Source organism: Manacus candei, unplaced genomic scaffold, assembly GCF_025592945.1.
Source record: "Manacus candei isolate 608988 ecotype Guabito, Panama unplaced genomic scaffold, ASM2559294v1 h1tg000043l, whole genome shotgun sequence".
Taxonomy (NCBI): Eukaryota; Metazoa; Chordata; class Aves; order Passeriformes; family Pipridae; genus Manacus; species Manacus candei.
Window position 1 is genome coordinate 8,083,030 of NW_026138091.1, and position 18,081 is coordinate 8,101,110.

The following is an 18,081-nucleotide window of genomic DNA, read 5'->3' on the forward strand; positions in this document are numbered from 1 at the left end:
GAACCACTCAGACCCAGTGTCATGGGCAAGCACTGTTCCTCCAGGATCACTTATACTTTTGCAAAGAGAGTTTAGTGTTTCAGATTATTTGTTGGCCATTGGATAAAACAATTATTATTATATCCTCTTGGCAGTTCTACAATTGCACGTATTTACCTGGTATATTTTCCAATGTCACTACTAAAATAGTTTGTAAACTTGTGTCTGAGCAGTTTTCATCACCTCCAAATGGGGATATAATATTTCTGAGACTGAATAAACTGCAGCAGCACTTAAAATATAGAGATATCAGCAAAATCCTGATAACTGTAGGTTAACCTTAGATAGCTCTGTGATGTTTTTGCAAACTTAACAGACAAACAGCTCAAAGAGACAAAAAAAAATAAACAGTAAACCTTGAAGTCAGCAAGTTCAGACTGGGTTAGGTCACTATAATGAGTTCCACAGGTGGCTGCTGATGAAAACTGAACACAAACTGCATAGAAACGTGCCATCATGACAGGCATGGCCATGCACAGTCAGCTAACCCAAGTTCATCTGCAATAAAATATTTAAGCAGGGGAAAGAAACCCCAAAACAAATTATTGTGCAGGCTTATTGTGACCAGAGAAGACAGAAGTGAGAATTTAGGAGAGAAGCAACTCTGCAGACACCAAGGTCTATGAAGAAGGAGAGGGAGGAGGTGCTCCAGGTGTCAGAGCAGAGGTTTTCCTGCAGCCTGTGGTGAAGACCATGGTGAGTCAGGCTGTCCTCCTGCAGCCTGTGGAGGTCTGTGGGGGAGCAGATATCCAGCTGCAGCCTGTGGAGGAGCCCCACCCTAGGGCAGGTGGTTGTCTGAAAGATGTCTGTGACACTGTGGGAAGCCCATGCTGAGACAGGCTCCTGTCAGAGACTTGCAGACCCATGGAGAGAGAAGTCCACACTGGAGCAGGTTCGTTGGTAGGACTTGCGACCCCGTGGGGGGGCACAGGCTGGAGCAACCTGTTCCTGAAGCACTGCACTCTGTGGAAACAGACCTACACTGGAGCAGTTCATGAAGAGCTGCAGCCCATGGAAAGGAGAGGTTCATGGAGGATTGTCTCCTGTGGGAAGGAGCCCACACTGGAGCAGAGGAAGGACTTCTCTCCCTGAGGAGAAGCAGTAGCAGAAACAACATGATGAACCGATCCTAACACCCATTCCCCATCTTCCTGAGCTGATGGGGTGAAGGTAGAGAATCAGGAATAAGTTAAGCCTGGGAAGGAGGGAGGGGTGTGGGGAAGGTGTTTTTAGGATTTTATTTGCTTTTCATCATCTTGCTCTGATTTTAATTGGTAATAAATTCAACTAATTTCTCTAAGTCAAGACTGTTTTGCCCATGATGCTAATTGGTGGGTGATCTCTTCCTGCCCTTATTTCAACTCATGAAGCTTTCATGATATTTTCCCTCCCTTGTTCAATTGAGGAGGGGAGTAATAGAGTGGCTTTGGAGGGTACCTGGCCTCCAGCCAGAGTCAAACTATCACACATTGTGATTTGGTGTTAAAGGGACTGCCGAGGAAGAAAAGATAAACCAGATGTAGATTATTCTTGGGGAAAACTTTTTTTAAAATCAAATTATAAAGCACATGCCCAAGTGTGATCATATTCTGTCCAAAAACTGTCTGAAGAGTTAATTATAGACATGTTACATGAGAGCTATGCTTGTTTATTTTGCTCTCTTTTGGGGATTTGTGTTCAGACTTCTGAAGATGGATTTTTCATGTCAAGTGGTGCATACCAGAAAGTAAATTTTATTTTTCAAATTTGGCACTAGTTTTCATTAGCAGAGTCACTCATATGTTCCATTAAAATGTGGATTTATTATTATTTATGCTTCTTGTGAGAGGATTTATTTCAGTATTTCCAGGAGCTCAGAGTAGCTGTGCAGGTGCATTAAAATCTGATGCGAAACCAGGTAAAGTACTCTCAAATATGTGATTTCTGTTTCTGTCTTTTCTTGTCTCTTTCTGCTCTTTTCCACCAATTCTGAGATGTTGTCTGAACCTTAACCTACTTATTTCTGCTGTATGCAGATTGTTTACTGACCAATCCTGACTATTTTTCATTTCCTGTAATTCTCTGCATCCTAATAAACTGAGCATATCCAATCAACATGTTCTTAACTGGACAAAGAAATAAATCAGGTTCTCATCAGTCTTCAGTATAGACGATGTGGGTCCCTAACTTTGAAAGCAGTAGGAGGGACCTGCAGCTGTGTGAAGAGGTGCTTCCAACTGGAAGACTTAGAGGAGAAACTGAGTCATTTCTCTGAAGGGAGAAGATGCTAATCACTGATATGGGATTAAAATTAGAGATTAAGACACTTAAAATTACAGGTATACATGTCAGTGTGGTCCAAACATATTTTTAAATTTGGAATTATTTCAGCATATAGGTGTGTTCTAATTGCCTACATATAGAGTCTTAGTTCCATTAGATGTGGCCCAAGGTAAGCAAGGTGTCACTTCTTCAACAACGACTACAACTACTTTCCCTTCCGTTCTGCTTGTGATAGGTTTATATTTTGCAGAAGCGCTCATTGGGTAAAACTCAAGGGTCACCACCCCCTGGGGTTTTACCATTTTATAACTTTAGGGGGAAAACTCTTTCCCCCACTACAGAAGGCATCCACACAACTCTGCCATGTAGCTTGTCCCCATGTCCCCTGCCTGCTACACTACACTGTATGTCTCTTTCCCTACAGGCTTGGCCAGCAAATAATATTTAGTTTTCAGTGTGATTTTCTTCTGTTCTGTTTGTTTTGTATTCACTCTGAATTAGGAAAAAAAAAAAGAAATTGTCAAACTCCTTAAAATCTTTGAAGTTTTGAAGTTCACTTCTTGGAAACTGCTGGGATTATTCAGTATCAAGGCCAATGTCATGCCATTTTCCCAGAGAGGTTCTATAGTCTGGGGAGCTTCTGGTGCGCTCTGCAAATTTTAAAAATTTTAGGTTTTTTGACAAAGTCATATAGAAGGTATTAGAGCCCTCTAGCTTGGGACATATTGGGCAGAGCATGTCTTCACTAACCTAAAGGTTTGAGGCTCTTTCTATATTATTAGTTTTTTTATGACAGACAGGGTCAGAAAGCCACCACTTCCACATTACCTAGCTTTGTAGAACACAGATGGTAAATACAGACAATGTTGCCTTGAAATCTTGCCTTCAGTGCAAAGAAAATTGTCACCAAGACATTTAAAAAAAGAAATTTTGGGCTTGGTGGACACAATATTTTTACAAAAGTTATTGTCCTTTGAAGTTTCCAGGCACCCCTATTTCCACGGCAAGACAAGTTTTCTCCATTCTAATTTCGCATTGACCATAATTTAAGAAAGAATCTGACTTTTAGTTATTACAGTCGAAAACAGTCATTACAGTGGAAGAAAATTTTAACAGAAATGTAACATCACATTTTTTAAATTATTTCATGTACCTAGGCAGGCTTTGCAGATGAGTGCTGCTTCTTCCTACCTGCTCCAAAAAATAACTGAATAAATTTTAACCTTCTATTTTTTTCTCTGTTGTAAGCCTGGTATAGAACAAGAGAAAGATAAGAGACGAGTGGAAGAGAATGTGTGAGGATTTATGCATCTCAAAGATGGCCATGCCAGAATAAACATTTTTCTGTGTGCTCTTAACTTTCAAAAGCTTAGTAGACCGAGTATTTGAAACATTAATGCATAGTACAGTCTTACTATTGTCATAAGGAAAGGTCGTCAGATATTTGAGTCCCAAATGCTTTCTTCATTCCAGCAAAGTGCTGCAGTGGCAGTTCACTATGTCAGTTGACTCAGCTCCTGGAATCATCAGTGCCATTGGTATCAAATATGCTAAACACTACAGCAGATCCCCTTGTGAATAGCAACTGCAAATGGAAATGGTATTAAGATAAAACCCTTGTGCCATTTATAGATTAAAATGAAATTTTTTGTTATTCTTTTTGCTACTTCTGTAATCTTTGACTGCTCCCAGAAGAGCAAACTAAAGGCAGTGGCCTAAATTTCAAAAGTGATTAGAAAATTGGTGGTTTACTTTGGGGGGGCCCAACTGCTGTAACCCAGAATAGAATGAATTTCTGTGAAAGTACCTGCCTTCCCTCGAAGTGTGACACTGGTTTTCGCTAACATGGAATTTCTTTTAATCTAAACTCTTCTGAAAGCAGGAGTTTTAGATGCCCTTTTTTGAATATGTTATCTACCTCAGGATACCTATGCAACAAAATCAGACAACTGAGCACACAAAATCTCTGCTGGACTCAAATAACACAATGTTCAAGAAATCTCCTTGAGTTTATAATCCTTGAACCATCCCATTCACCCACAACAGAAGCTGTGCCACTGATAGTTTCTTTTCCATGGTAGTCCATTACTGTGCTAGTGGGAATGATTTCTACGCCACTTTTGTCCTTGTTCACTCCCAACAACTGGCACGTCCCAGCATCCGAAAAGCCCCAAAATACATAGTGCCAACCAGTAATGCACACTCCGTGCAGATGCCTGGCCAGAAGCATGACATTAATAATTGACAGTATTTATCCCAGCTATTCCTTAGGCCTAAGAACTGTAACCAGTCCACACTGGCAGACTCGGTTCAGCAACATACTTCTACATGGTCCCTGCTCAAGGCCTTTCTGCTGAGGCAAGACTCATGGGCTGTGGGAGTACGTGGCTGCAGGTGAGAGGAATGAACAAGGGGTAGTGAGAAAGGTCACTTTAGTTTTTCTGTGGAGAGTTCTCAGCATAGTGAGGAAAGGGAAAAAGGATATGGAGGTGAAAGAGGCATATTAGAGAAGTGCAATTAGGTAACAGAGGACTAAAGCAATTGAAGAGGTTGGTTTAATACTTGAGATTTCCTTGATCAGCTTAGAACTAATGCATGGTCTTCCTCAAGAGCATTGTAAATGCTTCTTTTGCAGCTAAGCACAATGCTAGTGACAACCCTTGTAGGGCTGGTGTAGGATGTACCACAAGATGCTCTGTGGCACTGGTTTCTGGAAAGGTCTGCCAAAATGCTGTATGTCAGTCAGCACACACCTTGGAGTGCCCAGAGCACTCATTGAAAATAGACCCACTGTGACACAAGGCAGTCGTTCTGTCAGAGAAATTATAGAGAACACAGACACAGGTTGTAAAAAAAAAAAAAAAAGTCTTGTGTTTACCAGGTGCCAAGGACAGAATGTATGTAAGTAAACAGTATAGTCCATAGTGAATATTTCTGCTGCCTCTGAGAAGTTAGACAAGAGGATGCTTTGCTGTAGCTTCCAAGGCTCTAAAGCCACTTCAGAAGGGAGTCAGAGGACAGATAGGGTATGCTTAGCTGATTGTAAATTATCTTCTCATTTCTTTGGCAAATATGTTGACATATAAGTCTCCATAGGACAAAAATGCAGGAGCTGCCTAAGATCTTCTAAGATAGAAAGCCTTTTATGCATAATCTAACCTGTTTTCAGCTTTGTAGTTTCTGACTTAACCCCTTCCTAGTCACACATATAGTTCTTATCTGAACAAGCTTCCTGAGCAACACATATGATGGATATCCAAACTGAAATTCTGACAGCTTCTCTTTACCCTCTTCCCTGCCTATTCATGCTTTTGTCTCCTTTTTAGGGAGTATCTGGCATTTGGTTTTCAAATAATACATTTCACTTTCAAAGCACTTAAAGAAAAAGAAAAGGAGTACTGCAGATTCTCAAAACTATAGTGACAAAAAGAGAGAAGATGACTGATTCCAGCTGACATCTGGCCCTTTATTAAGTTTAGAAATGTTTGCTGCTCTGTGCCTTTTGACTGACACCACCAAGGAAGCAGCGTTTTCTAATTGCTATCTGCCTATCCTAATTTTGTGCTGATATAAACCACTGCCACTAATTATCTTATGACAAGATTTTTTTCTCTCTCTCTCCAAATCCCTCCCTAATTAAGACCCTGTTCTTGTTAAAATCCATCCTACATCATTTATTTCCCTTGTTAGTAGTTGCTATCCCCTCTTTTCTTCTGCAGTGGTCTTAAATCTTTTGTGTTGATGTTGAAAGTATCTTCAGTTATAAATTGTTTGGGGGCAGAGAGGGTAGTTTCTGGCCTTTTTTTTTTTTGCTAGCATGCTGAAGGTGGCTTTCAGGGCTGCAAGGACTTAACGACTTTCAAATATGGAAGGTTTTCACAAACATCATTCTATGAATGACAACTGTAATAAAATTAATCAAATGCAAAAAAGTCTAGTTCTATATGAACTGATTTTTTTTGTTTTTACTTCTCAGAATTTAAAATCTGGAAAGACTAATTTCAGGAATATTGCAGAAAAAATTATCATATGTCTTTTAGGAGTTTTAAACAGACAAAGTATTGGAAATGAAAGAATGAAGAGTGAAGAGATAATTGTGCTACCCTTATACACAAGAAAATACTAGTTAAGACAATAGAGACTTTCTTAGTATTGAGCAAATACTAGTTAGTTCCTGATGGTACTTCCATCATGTAAATGTACAATACTTGAAACATAGCTTTAGTAGGTTCCTCGAGGATGACCCAGCCTAGAGCAAGACTACAACACTATTCGGAAAAGTTAGTACGAACTTAAAGTTTCTGCAGTTTGGTAGAGAAAACGTTGTTAAGGCTGCCCCACTCTATAGAGATGGGAAATTAACAGAACTCTTTGCTGGTCACTGAAGCACATATAATCTTGAATGCAGAAAGACAATGCATTATGATTACTTTTGTTATTCACTCTAGGTGTTATACAGAAGTCCATGTATGATGTGCTACTAATTTCAAGCACTGTTCCAATCACAGAATCATAGAATGGTTTAGGTTGGAAGGAACCTTAATGATTACCTGGTTCCAACCTTGCTGCCACGGACAGGGATGCTTTCCACTAGTCCAGGTTGTTCAGAGCTCCATCCAATTTGGCCTTGAACACTTGCAGGGATGGAGTATCCTCAAGTTCTCTGGGTAACCTGTTTCAGTGTCTGACCACCCTCACAATAAAGAATTTCTGCCTAATATCTAACCAAAACCTACCCTCTTTCAGTTTAAGGACACTTTTGTCCTATTGCTACATGCTCTTGTCAAAAGGCATGTTTATCCCCTTTGGGGTTATAGGGGACAGATCACCATCTGATTTAAATAACTTTCAAATTTAATCACTATTAATCTGAGTGTGTTTTGTTTATGTGACAAAAGTTGAGTAGTAAATGGGTTTTAGGAGTGGTTTCTGACAGAAGACACCAGGAGATGCCCCCAGGTAGGGTACAGCCAGTTACAGTGGTTCCAAAACAGACTCACTACTGGCCAAGGCTGAGCTCATCAGAGAGGCAGCTGGCATCTCTGTGATAATATTTAAGAAAGGAAAGGGTAAAAAATAGTGTGCAGCAGCTTTTAGAAGGGAGAGAGAAAATGTGAGAGAAACAACCCTGCAGGCACCAGGGTCAGAGAAAAAGGAGGTGGAGGAGGTGCTCCAGGAACTGGAGCAGAGATTTCCATGTAACCCACAGAGTGGGCTAGGAGCTGGACTCAGTGATCCCTGTGGGTTCCTTCCAGCTTGGCATATTCTGTGATTCTATCCCTTTGTGGGGCACTGGTCTCCAGGCTCTTGTTCCCCAGTCTGTACACACAACCAGGGTTGTCCCATCCCAGGTGCAGAATGTGGTACTTGGCCTTGTTAAACTTAATATGGTTGGTAATTGCCCATCTCTAATTTGTCAAGATCTCTCTGCAGGACCTCTCTGCCCTTGAGGGAGTTGACAGCTCCTCCCAGTTTAGTATCCTTAACAAACTTGCTTAGTATTCATTTGTACAGTGGCTTTTGCCTCTTGCTAACTGTTTGGGTATGTGAAAATTTTAATTACTCCTGTCACATCTTTCCCTATGCTCTGATCCTCCTCTTCCTGCTCTTTTATGAGGAACAAGGATGAAGAACCAATATGTTGGCATTTTCTTTCTGCACAGGGTGGGCAGTAATGACTCTTGAGTAGCCTATCATGATTAGGAAATGTCAAATTTTACTTTTATTCTGGATTTTATTCTTTTGAAGAGGTATCTTCCAAAGTGCACTGATTATTCATTCACTTTTTTTTTTTTTTTTTTTTTTTTAAGTAACAGTTTCAACTTTTTTTCCTTTGGGCAAGTTTCTCCAAAGTAACTTGAAATAAATTGTTAAACCCGTCACAAGTTAGTAGGATGTTTCTTAATGTTAGTAGCAGTAGTACTAAGCTATTGCAGCCCCATTCATTTTTGATGGGGTAGATAATTTCATTGAATAGAAGGAATATGTATTGCTTCTTTGGTACAAAGATTTATTTGAACTATTAGAATGAATGCTATCTGAATGGTGTGTTCATCTCATTTTTGAACATATTGGCAAAGAATCTTTCAGGAAATGATTACAGATATATATTTTCCAGTAGAAAGGTTAATTTTTAAGCTAGATTTACTTGATGGTGGGATGAAGAGGCTGGTGATGCATATTTTGCTTGTGAAAGAGCAGAAAAAGAAATCAGCATCAGAAAATATGGCCTTTAGTGTCTTCAGTCAGATTTTGAAGATTGTGGTTTTTGATGTTGTGGTTTTTTTAAGTTAACATTGTAATATCATATAGCTACTTTTAACTTTCCAACCATCTGTAGCTAATTTTCTTCTGTAAGAAAAACCCTACTAACATCTGTTTATATGTAGTTGCAAATGGAGGCATGTAGAATATTACCTCAAATTTAATATTTGCCTAAAAGCTTGAGATCTGGAATGATATTAAAATTAACTTGCATTTTATTATGTGTAGATGTGGGTTTAATTCAACAAAGGTATGTTGAATTAAACAGCGTGTTTGTTAAGATACTCTTAGATCTTAAAGGTACATTACAATCTTATTTAATTATAGCCTTCTTAGACATTTCTAATTATTAAAAAAAGAGTGATATCCAAAATTCATTGTTATTCTAATTAATGATTAAAAAATTCTAAGAATTTTTCAAAACTATGTGAACTCTGATTATCTGTCTAATAATTCAGGTTTATTTTCATAGTGTTTTAGTAATCTAGGAGAAAAACTCAAAAGGGAAAATTTATAGTGAGTAAAAAATAGAACATAATTTTCTTTTTCTCTACAAAAATAGTTTATTTTGTATGAAAGGATTCCTCTTTCAAGGGATAAAAATTTAAAACCAATGACATATCTATGCTAACATACAGAGATTACCAAGGGGAAGTGGAACGAATTCTTATTCTCCAAGGTAACTAAAATGTAGAAACAATTTCCCCATCTAGTTTTGGTCTGTAACCACAGTAAAAACTCTTTTACAGTGAATTTTAATTAGAGTATTCCTTTGAATTAATACTGCAGGTGACTATGTATGTTCTTTCCCACCATAATATAGCATATGAAGTGTCAAAAAGTAATAGAAGGAAAAGGCATTTCTGCAGTTACAGAAGAGGGTAAAAATAGATGGTACTGGGAATTTTCTTGCATGGAAGATGTGCACTTTTGGTCGCAATGGAGTGTGACCAAGGAGTGGAGATTATTTCTAGTAACATTAGCACTTATGTTTCTATTGCTGACAGATTGAGCCTGCTGTGAATACATGGCATGGATATAGGCATGAGACAATGAAGATGGCAATTTTAGCTCATGAGGTAGAAATTAACCTAATTACTCCATGTTCTTTTACTTTGCCACAGTTTTGGATTTTTAATGACACTGCTGATTCAGCTGTCACAAATTGGTTTTATCTTTGCTCGGCAAGACTATGATGACAAAATGCTTAATTTTTATCTTAATTTAAAAAAGGAGTTTAAATTCAATCTATGACCAGGTGATTGGTAGCTTGTGAAATTACACTGTGATCAAGCCAATACAGTCATCAAACATACTCTCGGATTAATAAATATGCTATATTGAAAAATCTTTTCAGCTCATCCACATAATATATTCACCCATTTAAGGATCTGTTATTTATTTATTAATTAAAAAATCAGCTATGATGATAAAGAATCAGCTCTTAGTTCTTAATTTCACAAAGATCAAGAATATTGACACTAGATGTTTGTTCTTCAACCCTGTAACTGGACTTAATAGTGATTTTTGTAGTTGCTCTTTCCTAAAATATCAGTGATCAAACTGTCTATAAGTAGACATTCTGCATATTGTTCTTAATCATGAGGGAAGAAGACAAGAAACTATCCTGAATCTCTCTATGAAATTTCAGACTAAGACCTACGTTTCGTTTTACTGCTTTCTCAAATCTTCTGCAAAAATATTCCTTCAAATGTCATCCTAGAGTGTGTATGGCAAAGGATTTCACCCTGACAGGTACAGAAGTATTGAATCTGTTGTACAGTAGCTGGGATTTGGAGACATCATGCCTGCACTTCTTTTCTCACAGAAGAGGAATTCTGCTGTATTTGAGACAGGAAAGAAAGACAGCTAGGATGATAACCAAACAGATGAACGATTTCTTGTGAAAAGGGAGAACATCTTCCCCTCTAAATTTCTTAGCATAGGAAAAAAAAGAGATTTGAAAAAAACTTTGTTGAAACATCAAAGGAGTTCAACGGTTCTTCCCCCTAGTATTGAACTAATGCACCAGATCTGCCCAAGGTTTAAAGAAGTCTAACATTTAGGCTCAAAATAAGAAGGCTTCTAATCAAAAGTTAAACATGGTTCTGGAAGAGGCCAGAGAACTCAACATAAACAAGACATTAACTTACATTGAAATGGAGCTTTGATGGAAGAGACTATAGGAGAAAATTTCTCTCACTTGGGGGTTGTACCCAAAGATGATGGCAGAGATCTGTGTAAGCTGCACTATGATGTTCCACCAAGAGCTATGCTGTCTTGTGGAAGGTTAATGGGAAATGAACTACAGTTCATAAATAATAAATTACTGTTCATAATCAGTTTCCATGACTTCAGTGACTTTTTCAGTGATTGGCTACAGAAAATAGCTGAACAGCTGTATCCTTCTTGTATCCTTTTTGCTTAGTATTAAAAGGTATGAATACTGTGGGATAAAGATCAGTCATAAAGGCAGCATGTATGTGAGTATATTTAATGAATTTCATTTAACTGTATGAGACTCTCTTGTGAGTCCCTGAAATTTGGGACCAGATGTGCATAAAAGCAGTTCTCCTCTCATCTGCCCTGATCAATCTCAGTCTGATCACGTTAAATAAATCTTGAATCGGAGGAGGGTGAGGTGGTGGAAATTCAAGCCAATATCCCTAGTGAATGACATTTAGTACTTAATCCTTAAAATGCTGATAATGCTTTCTTTCATTGAGTCCTCCTTTGTATGCTTAAAAATAAAGCATCTACTTGAAAAATGCCGCTAGATTATTCTGTTTCTGTCTTAGTGTCTTTGGTGTTTTCAAAACAAAATAAATATTTGAGTTTACAAGTGCTGATCAGGGATTTTTAGAGTCTTGTTTTTTCAGTCCTAGAAAGTTTCTACTGACATTTCAAAATCCTCTGGAACTCCATCTGAAGAATTGCTCTTTAGGAGCCTTAAGCCTCTTAAAGGTTGCATGGCAATAGAATCTGAAAAGGTTTGGATTTTCTGTTGAGTACCAAATAAGAACACTGGCAATTTCCATTGATTTTTCTTTTCTTCTTTTTCAGATGGGGGTCTCATTCTCTGTATGATATGATTCAAACCTTCCTCTTTTCTCTTCCACCCTTTCACCTTCTGTCTTTTCTACCCCTCTAGTCTCTGATATTTTTTTTGAAAATGGTTACTGTTGGAGTGAGGCAAAGAATTCAACCCAGTGATTTTAGTAAAGATCTGATGTTTTCAAACTAAAGTTTATATCTACCCTCCAGTATTGGAGAGGGCTATTGTGACTCATCTGTATTCTTATTGATGAGTCACGTTACCTCCTTCATTGACTTGTATAGAATTCTGTAAGTAATTTCAAATATGGATTTATTCTAAATACACTCCTCTAAAATCTGCATTAGTGAGACCCTAAAGTTGTTATTTGCCATACAAGGGAGAGGGAAATAGGTATCTTTAATAGACAGGATTTCTTCCTTGGCTACTGCAAATATAATACTTCCTGTGATATGGTTTCTTACCATTAGAGGCGAAAGAACTAGTCTAGTGAACTTAGTATGTCTGAGTGCATGTCTTACAATAAATGCAAGAGTCTGCAACGAAAGAAGGCCGAACTGAATTATGTTGCATTTGCCATAAATTAGGAGTGTGCATGTGAGCAGCGTAATACATGATAATGCATTCAGCTACAAGACCTGAGCCCTGATACTGTGCATTCATATGAAAGGAACAAATTTTTAAGCACTCTGTCCTTCCTATGAGTGTCCTTCCTTGATATTTACTGTATTACACTCATAATGAAAATATCTAAATATAGTTGGCTTCTCAAAACCTAATATTAATGTAAATTGTCTACCCTAAAAATACATCTGATATTACAGATACAAGGAGACTTGTATAGTAGCTTGCTCTACCTGTAATTGCTCTTAAAATGAGAAAATATAAAAGGAGATTGTAATTAATCCACTGAAGTTTTGCAGAATCTGAGATGCACTAAAGCCTATCTCTGTTTCTACACTGAAAGCAGTGGAAACATATACCTTTTAAAAACAGTCCAGCCACATAGTGAAAGCATGTAATGGAGAACTATAATTAAGGTAATATTTCCATTCATCAAAACTGCTCAGTTATGATGTCAGCCCAGGTTTGTGTAGAGCTTCAGTGTAATGCTGATGTGCAGGCTTAAGGAAAAAGGCCCTGCTGCAGCAGTACATATTCTTGAGTTCATTGCTTAAGTTAAAACTCCAGCATCTGCTTGTGTGCTGTGTCAGAGCCTTAGAAATCAACAAACGTACCAATCAGCTTCTATTAACTGACACAGTCTAGTTCTCTGCACAGGCCTTCAGACATAATTAGACATGGATGGAATTGTAATGGTGTCTTTATCCCCATTCACTCGCACTAGTTACCTCTGCACAGTTCTCATTGCACTCTCTTCTCATCATAATGTATCCTGTTATGACCATACACTGATGGATGTACTGGTTCAATGTGGGGAAGAAGGTTCCAGAAACTGAGAGAAGTAAGGAAGTTGAGGAAAAGGTGGACTTTATTTTGATGAGTTTAGTGATGAATCAGGTGCCTGTCACACCAAGACCCCATTTGCTAATTTTTTGAATCAGGTTTTGAGCATTTTTGAGCATTTTTTGAATGAGGCTTTGAGCAACCTGGTCTAGTGGAAGGTGTTCCTGCCCATGTGTGGTGGGTTGACCTTGGCTGGATGCCAGGTGCCCACCCAGCCACTCTATCACTCCCCTTTCCAGATGGATGGGGAGAGAGTAAGATGGAAAACAACTTGTGGGTTGAGATAAGGCACTTTATTAAAGCAGAAGCAAAGCAAAAACTTGATCGCGCAAAAGGAAATGAAAAATAACACAGTTTATTCTCTACTTCCCATCAGCAGCAATGGTCGGCCACTCCCGAGAAGTGGGGATTCAGTACCTGTGATGGTTCCTCAGCAGGCAGCCACTGGAGACAGTGAATACCTGCCTCCCAGCTCCTTGCCTCAGCTTCGATATCTGAGCTGACATCATATGGTCTGGAATATCCCTTTGGTCAGTCTGGGTCAGCTTTGGCCTACTTGTGTCCCCTCCCAGGATCTTGCCCTCGACTGAGGGAGGAATGTTACAGTGCTGATGCTGTGCTGAGCAGTAGCCAAAACACTGGTGTGTTATCAACACCCTATTAGCTACCAATGCAAAGCACAGCACTGTGAGGGCTGCTATGGGGAAATGAACTCCAGCTCAGCCAGACCCAACACATCATGGTAGATGGGTTGGAACTGCATGATCTTTCAGGTCTCTTCCAACCCAAACCATTCGATTCTAAGTAAGAAAAGATTTCAGATCTGAAAATGTTTGTGTTTGTATACCCTCATGCATTTCAACATGCGCTTTACATATTAAAATCTATTTTTTAATTTTTCTGAGTATATATTATGTATATGTCACACAAAAAAATCAATCTTTCTATTTATTGATATGAGTGAATGTTTCATCTCCTTGCTATATGTATATTTAGTCTGATGTTTGTGAACCTTTTCTATCTCTGTGTTATTTATTGTAGAAGAGAGATAGTACATTAAGACTTCCTAGGCCAATTCAAAAGCTGTTATTTAGACTCCTGATTCTATTAGTGCTTACATCAGTTAAAGTTCCTGGAAGACCATGACAAACAGTACTCCCCAAACTTGCAGTCTCTTCTTTGAAAAACTACTATGTGTAAATTCTGCGTTTTTTCTGTGATGATAATTTTAGCTAGAGGATAAAATGGATGAAAGAGCTGAGTCAGTGAGGATGAGATAACATTGGCTGAATTGTATAATGTTGTATGGGCAGGTCTGTTCAGCTACAGAAAGGCCTATATTCTCACTTGATAAAGTGCTCTGTGAGTGTACTATTTTTCAGAAATGTGTGGTATATAGGAAGAATAAATGAAACTCAAATGTGGTGAAAAGAATTTTGCATGTATATGAAAATGCAATTACTTTCCACGAATGTGAGCTACATGAAGTCAATAGAACTATTTTCTAGTGAGCTTATACTTTCTTTAGTTTGTTCATGCTGGAAAAATCTGATGTCTGTACACTTCACCAAAATACCTTCCTGATTGAAAAAAAAAGAAAGATTGTATCTAATTGCATTCACTATTCACTAGATCTGCTATTCTACCTGCTTACACTTTCCATTAAAAAAATCAAAAGTCCTAGTGAGTTTATCAAGTCTTCTGATTAGAAATCTCTAATTAAAAAGGAGGCAATATAATGAGATTTTGGTGGCCAATCATACAGTTTGAATACTGAATTGCTCTACTGACTTGTACTGAACACCAAGCATTATACTCAGTCATTAGCTCCTAAGTTCTGTAAGCCTGTGTAACTATCAGTTTTCACTCTTCACCTTTTTCAGATTGGTCACTAACCCTAAAAATATTCTTGCCAAAAAATACCTGAAGATACTTTAAAAAAAATGGCATTTTAAGGTATTATACTGAGATCACTCCTGGCTGTCCTAACCAACACTATCTCATTGTTTCCGATGATATCTCTGTCTGTCTATATTTATTTTTAATTCTTACATTTAGATTGATGCAAGGACAGTTACTGTCTTGCTGGTTTCTTTTTCACAGTGTGTAACAGAGTACAATCCTGATTCAAGAATAAGTGTACCTGGAATGAACATAATTAATAAGAATTAGGGGATAGTTTTTCAGTGGTGAGGTACACTTATTTTGTAATACAGCCTTGGGAAATCTCTGAAAGGGGGATTTTAAATTTAAAATTTTAATGAGAAAATTGTGTTAGTTTTGGCCAGCACCTGAACTTAACTATGTACTAGTAATATCATGCTGGAGTTCACAAATAACTTCCCATAGTTGTACTCCAGGGTGTTATTAAATTGTGAAATGTCCTCAGAATATTTTGTTCCTGCATACATCACTGGGTTGTCCCTTTAGGTTAGTAACATCCTGTGAGTGAAGACCTCAGCTTGCTGGTCTGTGGGCAAGGGAAAGAGGTCAAATCTCTGAATCATCCTCTGAATCTTCCTTGGAATTGCACTCTGCTATGCTGAAAGGTTTGCACTGGGAAAAAATATTAGGTGTTAAATAATCCCTAGGAAGCATCCTACTGAGATGTAGCTTCTTCTTATAGGATTGCTTTACCTATTGGCATGAGGAAAAGCAGCATGTGACATGGAAGTAGCTCAGTAACTAGTAATGCCACATTGCAATTACACCTGAAGAATCACAGGAACAGAACGGAATTCCTCCATTTGGTCTTAGTAACAAGCATAGTTTGGTTATTCAATTATCATTACCATGATTCCTGAGGCGGGGGGAAGGATCTCTATATTAGCTTTTTTTGCACAGAAAAGAAAATAGCTAAAATATATCTGGAGCTTAAAAATATCTGGAGCAAGCATCCTTAAACTCGTACTGATATGATGTTTCCAGGACCAATACTAGATTTCAATATTCTGGGGTTTTTTGTTGTTGTTGTTGTTGTTTTGATTTTTGTTTGTTTGTTTGTTTGTTGTTTGGGTTTTTTGTTTGGTTTTTTGTTTGTTTTTTATTTTTTTTTCCTCACAGGAATGAATACAATTTTAAACTCTTTGGTACTGTTGCTATATAGATAGTACCTTGCCTACACAGTTTGCAGACTTTTGCATTTGAATATTCTTTACTCTGCCTTTTAAAAAATGAAATATTTAGCAGAATCAATTCCTTTTAGATCAGATGTGTCGTCAGAAGGATGCAGATGTAATCAATGCTCCCTGCCTCATTCTTCTTCCCTATCTTTTCCAAAGAGGAGCGATGTGCTGTAGTCAGCCCTATCACAGCTCACTGAGGTCTGACTGCTTAGAAGAATGAGAGTCTATCTTGCCTGCTAAAACCTATCTAAGTGGTGCAATGGAACCATGTTGCCACACTTCTGCTATTTCTTTGCTGAACAACAGAGCGTGGAACCCTGTGCTATACATTGCTATCCTACTGGAGATTCAGTTAAGAAAGTTAAATGGATATGGTAATTTAACAGGAAACTGAAATGTCTGAGAAATGCTGAAAAGGGTCTATTCAGGCATGTCTAACTTTACAATGAAATAGTGGCAGGTTTCAAAAAAAGATTCTCTTTCTATTAAAATGCAAATAAACACTGTTTTCCCCTAGAGCCCCCTGTCTAACTATGGAATAATAACTCTAGACAAATCTGTATATTGTTGTCTTTGACATTTTGCATTTATTATATGCTTAGGTTTCCTATAAATTATAACATTCCTCAATTATGATTAGATGTGTGCAGTGGTGAATCAGGAATTGTTAATCAAAATCACTTTAAACACTCACTTATGAGAACAGGTATCAGTGTGATATGGAAAAGGGCATGATGAAGAAAATATCTGCAGCCTAAAAGGTACCCTTTAGCTGGATGCAATTCTGAACAAGGTGTTAAGAGAAGTAATGTGTGTGTGTGTGTGTGTGTGTATTAAGCACTGTGGCAGAAATTGAGTTCATAATGATAAGAGCCTCCATGAGCTAACTTGAAGGTTGAAGAAGATGTAATAAGCCAAAGTGAAAAGTGAACTTTTTTTGCTGCTCTTTTTAACTGTAATATGAGAGAGAAGTGGAAGGGAAGAAAGGGGAGAAGGAAGAAGAGGGGTGTGACAGAAAGAGAAAGAACTAAACATAAAAACATACTGAATATTTGAGGTACTCAAGCATGCCATTCCAGATACTCAGTTGCAGACACAATGTTCATCTGTTGAGGGAATAAAAATTGAAAGTATGATTCCAAAACAGTACTACACCTCTGCTAAGTATCTTGGTCTGGTGGGTGACTCTCAATCAAGAGACGGGAAGTATTTTTTAAGCAATTTGTTTAGCTTCAACTGGATTCCAGTGGCTCTCATAGGCTATGTAGCTGCTGGACTTGTGGCTTCTGTCTCCCTTATCAAATGCAGTGGCTATAGTTCCAGATCTTTGCTACTTGGAGGATCTCCCTAAAAAAACGGTGTTCCCAGGTAGCCAGTCTGTAAGGCTTTAGTTGCTCTTCATCAGTGCATGTGACTGCACACCATATGGTCCAGAATACTAAAAAGAGTGACTATACTTACATTTTTTTAAAATTGGGCACTTCAATGAAAGATTCTTTTTCATTAGCTCTGTGTTTTGTTCAATGTGATCAACATTACACACTGATCCTAATTTAGTTTTGTGAGGATTTTAATATCTTTCTATTTTTCTGTGTTATAGTCAAATAGCAACCATATAGAAATTCTTGTTATTTGTTTGGAAATAGGTCTCTGGTTTGGTCTACATAAGTTTTCGGGTGAAGAATTTGTTTAAACCCTCTCTCTGTGTCTCTATTACACCTATTATTGTGTTTATTGTTGTAGTGACCTATCTTATATCTGGCATATGTGAAGCAATCAAGAGGTTGCTTTGTCGACACACTGGTTAACCAGTGAGTCTGGGTTCTTCCTTTCTGCTTTGTATGTACAGGAAAATCCTATTTATGAGAT

General features: G+C 37.9%; 1 long non-coding RNA gene across 1 annotated transcript in view; it reads left to right on the plus strand.

Annotated features, from left to right (window-relative positions):
* The first annotated feature begins 13,412 nt into the window (after window positions 1–13,412).
* Window positions 13,413–18,081, plus strand: part of LOC127474706 (uncharacterized) — a 460,005-nt gene continuing 455,336 nt past the window's right edge. The window contains exon 1 of the long non-coding RNA XR_007905963.1: window positions 13,413–13,728. This is a non-coding gene — a long non-coding RNA (uncharacterized LOC127474706). The remainder of the gene's footprint in view (window positions 13,729–18,081) is intronic.